Here is a 6,695-nt window from a genome sequence, read left to right on the forward strand (position 1 = left end):
GGTGTTGGCTCAAAATACAATACATTTAATATCACAAGTTGTTGACGTTGTTTTGACCAATATATTGTGCATAAGAGCTAATACAAAATATGACTTTATTGTCACGTTATATTTTTTAAGCCTTGACTCCTTGTGTTCGACTACAGTCAATGTATGTCATCGCCCCAGAATGCATTGCGCCAGTACAATAATGGTGATGTCCTTAGGTGAAAAATGTAAAAAACGTACATCATTTTTTTAGTTATTAGGAGTTTTCTTGTGTTAAAAACAACAACTTATAGTAAGTAGTCGGAGATCCCTTTAAGAAAATAGCAGGCTGGTTCAGTTAATAAAATAAACTTGATTGCCTGATCATCAGTGAGTACTAATTACATCTATAAAAGCAGTAGGTTTATCAGTTTTCTGCTCTGGAGCATGCAGGTGTGTGTTAACACAATGCCAACGAAGAAAGACATCAGAACTTACCTTAGTGAAGTAAATGTTACCACCCTTCAATCTGTAAAGTGCTAAAGGTAAATTCTAAACATTTTAGAGTCCACCATTCTACAGACATAAAGATTATTCACAAGTGGAAAATATTTAGAACAACTGCCAGTCTTCCCTGGCGTGAACGTTTCAGCAAATTCACCACAAGGTCAGAGAAATTGCAACAACCCCATGAGCTCCATCTCAGAATCAATGGACCTCAGTTAGTGGAGTAAAGGTTAAAGTTCATGACAGGACAAATTAAATGAGTATGGCTTGTGTTGGGTTAGGATTACCTCTTGGGTTAAAAGAAGAAAACAAATCCATTTTCTTCTCTTGTTTTCCTTTCCAGGTTTCAGGCAGTGTTGTAATGTAACAAAGTAGAAACACTTTGTTACTGTACTTAAGTAGAATTTTGACATATTTTTACTTTACTTCGTTATTTACATTTCTAGCGACTTTCACTTTTACTTCACTACATTTCCTCAACAAAATGTGTACTTTTACTTCAATACATTTCCCTTAACCATCTTAGTTACTAGTTACTACAATTTAAAATTTGAAGAAATCTGATTGGGCAATGCCAGTTTGTTCTCCCAGTCTGTGACTTCATGCGGCCACTTCTTTCTCACTCTCAATCACAAACCCAGCTTCTCCCCCACCGCTTGTGTGAAAACTGCAGCTCCCGCTGTGAACAAGAGAGATGTATATACAGATATCAGTCATTATAATAGGTCTTTGTTGACTCACAGTGGAGCCACTGTAAATTCCTGATAGGTGTGAAAATGATGGTAGTTGCTAAAAAGGAGAAGTTTGGTGTTCTGCAGGACATGAACTGCTTCAAGAGCAAAGTAACTATTAGTTCCTATGCTATTATATTATCCTATAATATATCCTATATTATTAATTAGTCAAAAAGAAGCAAGCCATAACCAAACAGAGCCTAGCTCAGTAAACAAGCCAACTACACAACAATGTGAACTTTCTAACAGCTTTGTTAATAAAGGTTGAATGAACATACTTCATTAGAATCAGACTTTTCAAAGATCAATCTTTCATTGTTCAGTTCAAACTTTCCAAGTTTTTTTTTTTTTTTTTTACTGGATATTGCACCCAATAAATGTTGTTTTGGAAATTCTAACCATTTACTTTTACTTAATACTCTTACTTTAAGTACATTTTAGAAGAGAAATTTACTTTTGATACTTAAGTACATTAAATGTCAGATACTTTAAGACTTTTACTTAAGTAATAATTTTAAAGGAGACTTTAACTTTTACCAAAGTAATTTTATGGTAAGATAATAAAAAAAACATCACAGCACGACTTACTGGGCTTGTAAATTTACATTTAGTTAAACCACAAGACGTCTTCAACAATATATTTAGGACAGATGAGACCAAAGTAGAAATGTTACCCATAATGCACAGTGCCACATTTGGAGAAAAACCAACCGAGCATGGCAGCATAAACACGTCATACCAGCTGTTAAACACGGAGATGGAGGGGTGATGATTTGGGCTCATTTTGGTGCTACAGAATCTGAACTCCTTGTCGTCATCGAGTCAAACATGAACTCTTCTGTAGACTGGAGTATTATGTGAGGTCATCTGTCTAACATAGGGTTCTCAAACTCAGTTACAAAATGGGGCCAAAATTAAAAACTTAGTTCAAACCAGTTTCAGTCAATACATTTAATTAAATCAGAAACCTGACATGTTTTCTCGGTTGCAGATTCATTTCTGTTGCTTTACACATGAAAATCAAAGACAGCTGAAAAACTCAAATACAATTTTCTTGGCTTCAAAGATTTTAGTCTGCTCTTAATGAAGTATGCTAGGTTTTTAAACAAAATGAGAGGCGATAAAAATGTTTTACATTTAAAATATCAATTTGAGGGCCAGATAAGATGTTGACTAGGGCTGATTTGGCCCTTGGGCCTTGAGTTTAACACATGTGGAACTAAAGCTTGGTTAATATTTGGTTATTGAACAGGACAATGAGCCTCAAACACAGCCGCAAATCTACAACAGAATGGAGCTAAAGCAATGATGCAAAGAAGAGTGGGCCAAAAATTCTTCCCAACATCATAAGAGACTGATAATGTTATATAGAAAATGATTTATTTAAGTTATTTCACATCCTTTCCATTTTGTCTTTATGTTTTGATAAATATGATGGCATCTGTTTTGGTTTTTTATCATTTTTTAAATTAATTTTAGAATCTGTCCAGGACCAGATCATTTTATCATGTCCTGGTAAATAAATGAGTCTGGACTTTCTATTTTCCGGTGACTGTATATAAACGCTGTTCTGCCACAATCAGCTGGAGGAGAAGAGTTCAAAACAGGCAACAGCAGACTTCCAGCTCAGACTTGAAGCCAATGGCTTGTTCATTTTGTTTTAAGACCAGAGAAAAAAAAAAAGATAAATTTAGCTGGAAAGACTTTACCATCTTTTGAAGAGGGGTCTCATGTCCTCAAGTGACTGACTCATGCCAAAGCAATCAGACTAAAGAAGCAGTGAAGAACCTCTTAAAGAAGTCTGCTGATTTAAGAGCTGAGCCTCCTCAGGACACCGGGTTGTGTGTGAGGTCTTAGTCGATATTAGCAAACATATAAACACAGCATCTGCTGCTTTCTCCTAATTACCTAGCGTTGTATATAAAATATTCAAAATGTAATTTGTATTTAAACATGGCTCCTCAAACGAGCTGCAGGAGCTCACAAGCACCGGGGAAAGAGACGTTTTAATTTGCTGATTGCTCACAAGGCGCCCATCTTGCTGCATCATTACATGTAATTGAAATTCATGGTCATCTCTGAGGAGGTCCAGAGCTTTCAGTAGAGACAATCTAATCAAACGTGACCTGTAGAGGACACTAATACGTGCTTTGATTGTTGTTGCTTTATCACGCAGAAATATGGCAGGGCAAGAGACTTAGGTTTTATGAGAAGCAAATAGATCATATTATGGTTAAATGGATTCTCCAAATCAGATATTAGGTTATTTTAAGTAAAAATAAACATTTCTAATATCCACAGGAATTTTATTTCTATCCATAATTATATTTTCAGACAATATTTGTCTAAGAGAAGACATTCTGTTCATGCTTATTAGACTTTCGGCTGCAGATAAATACATGAATTTGTATTTTTCAGCACACACAGCATCACAGGAGGGGGTCTGGGGTTACGGTGTATAAACAAACCCACGTCACTGTTAGATTTGACACATGCGACCACATTTCTCCCCTTTATCGTTTCAGTTACTGATGTTTTTTGCACATTATGGCTGAGAAAACAGGATGAGGTGAAATGCTGGAGTGTCAATGCACTGAAGGACTTTTTACGAGCAAGGGATCTGAAATAGAAAATGTGATTTTTTTTTTGTGGTAAAACATTATTTTGTAATTCGTTTGTTTTAATATGATTTCAATTCGCATAATTTTATGCAATTACAAATAACATATAACTACTGATTTTGTTGTTGTTTAGTCTTTCACTTCATTTTGAAATGTATTCTTATCTGCACTTTCCCACATAAAAGAAATGAGCAAGTCACAAAATATACACAATATATGGTTTATTTCAGGTCCTGTCAGTACATCAATCAATCAATCAATCAATCAATCAATCAATCAATCACCTTTATTTTACCAGGTAGAGCCCGTTGAGATCGAGATCTCTTTCACAAGGGTGACCTGGTCAAGTGGTCATCAGCACACGTCACAGGGTAATTGACAATAAGCATTTGCATTTATCAAAAGAAAAAAAGAAACTACTATCACGATAAATAATTGTTAACAGTTCGAAACCATCAGGATAAGACAGACTTCTGTAGACATTAAATGTAGAACAGACATCAGTTTAAGTAGAGTTAAAAGTCAACAAAGACATGTATATTTGATAAGTAGTGTTTTAGAAACATCTGCAATGGTCCAGATTTTTGATAACATTATCTGATACGGTTGACATGAAGGATCTAGGCGAGATGAGTGTTGATAGTTTTAAATCTGTCTGTAAGTTGTTCCAGGATGAGGGGACGGCAAAGCTGAATGCTCTTTTTCCTAGTTCAGTTCTGACCAGAGGAACTGACAGGAGGATTAAGTCATTAGAGCGCAGGGAGTAATGATTGTGTGATGTTTGTATTAGGGAGGTAAGGTATGACGGGACTAGGTTTAGAAGGGTCTTATAGATGAAGGATATCCGGTGAGAGTATCTGCGAGCGCTGAGAGAAGACCAGCTAGACTTGACGTAAAGTTCACAGTGATGAGTGCGATAACTGGAATCAGTAATGAATCGAAGGGCACCATGATACACTGAGTCTAAGGACTGTAGGTATTTTGATGCAGCACTCATGTACAGCACGTCACCATAATCTAATATCGGCATGAAAGTTGCAGCTACTAATGTTCTCCTGGCTTTACATGAGAAGCAGGATTTATTTCTGAAGTAGAAGCCTAGCTTCAATTTGAGTTTAATGACCATTTTGGAGATGTGGATTTTAAATGACAGTTTATTGTCAATGTTGAAACCTAGATATTTGTAGGTGGAGACCATTTCTATTTGTTTTCCCTCTTGGGTTTCAATTTGAGGTGGGTTCTTTGGTTGCTGCTTTCTGTTGGATAAAAGCATGATCTTGCTTTTGTCAGCATTTAGGACCAGTCTAAGTTTTTGCAGGCACATACAGTGCCTTGTGAAAGTATTCGGCCCCCTTGAACTTGTCAACCTTTTGCCACATTTCAGGCTTCAAACGTAAATATATCAAATTTTATTTTTTTGTGAAGAATCAACAAGTGGGACACAATCGTGAATTGGAATGAAATTTATTGGATGTGTCAAACTTTTTTAACAAATAAAAAACTGAAAAGTGGGGCGTGCAATATTATTGGGCCCCTTTACTTTCAGTGCAGCAAACTCACTCCAGAAGTTCAGTGAGGATCTATGAATGATCCAATCTTGTCCCAAATGACTGATGATGATAAATAGAATCCACCTGTGTGTAATTAAGTCCCTGTATAAATGCACCTGCTCTGTGATAGTCTCAGGGTTCTGTTCAAAACGCAGAGAGCATCATGAAGACCAAGGAACACACCAGGGAGGTCCGAGATACTGTTGTGGAGAAGTTTAAAGCCGGATTTGGATACAAAAAGATTTCCCAAGCTTTAAACATCCCAAGGAGCACTGTGCAAGCAATCATATTGAAGTGGAAGGAGTATCAGACCACTGCAAATCTACCAAGACCCGGCCGTCCCTCTAAACTTTCATCTGGAACAAGGAGAAGACTGATCAGAGATGCAGCCAAGAGGCCCATGATCACTCTGGATGAACTGCAGAGATCTACAGCTGAGGTGGGAGAGTCTGTCCATAGGAAAACAATCAGTCGTACACTACACACATCTGGCCTTTCTGGAAGAGTGGCAAGAAGAAAGCCATTTCTCAAAGATATCCATAAAAAATGTTGTTTAAAGTTTGTCACAAGCACCTGGGAGACACCAAACATGTGGAAGAAGGTGCTCTGGTCATATGAAACCAAAATCAAACTGTTTGGCCACAATGCAAAACGATATGTTTGGTGTAAAAGCAACACAGCTCATCACCCTGAACACACCATCCCCACTGTCAAACATGGTGGTGGCAGCATCATGGTTTGGGCTTGCTTTTCGTCAGCAGGGACAGGGAAGACGGTCAGAACTGATGGGAAGATGGATGGGGCCAAATACAGGACCATTCTCGAAGAAAACCTGTTTGAGTCTGCAAGAGACCTGAGACTAGGATGGAGATTTATCTTCCAACAAGACAATGATCCAAAACATAAAGCCAAATCTACAATGGAATGGTTCACAAATAAACGTATCCAGGTGTTGGAATGGCCAAGTCAAAGTCCAGACCTGAATCCAATCGAGAATCTGTGGAAAGAGCTGAAGACTGCTGTTCACAAACGCTCTCCATCCAACCTCACTGAGCTCGAGCTGGTTTGCAAGAAAGAATGGGCAGAACTTCAGTGTCTCCATGTGCAAACCTGATGGAGACAAACCCCAAGAGACTTGCAGCTGGAACTGCAGCAAAAGGCGGCGCTACAAAGTATTAACGCAAGGGGCTGAATAATATTGCACGCTCCACTTTTCAGTTTTTTATTTGTTAAAAAAGTTTGACATATCCAATAAATTTCATTCCACTTCACGGTTGTGTCCCACTTGTTGTTGATTCTTCACAAAAAATTAAAAT

Source organism: Nematolebias whitei, chromosome 14, assembly GCF_014905685.2.
Source record: "Nematolebias whitei isolate Nwh7 chromosome 14, NemWhi1, whole genome shotgun sequence".
NCBI classification, from domain to species: Eukaryota; Metazoa; Chordata; class Actinopteri; order Cyprinodontiformes; family Rivulidae; genus Nematolebias; species Nematolebias whitei.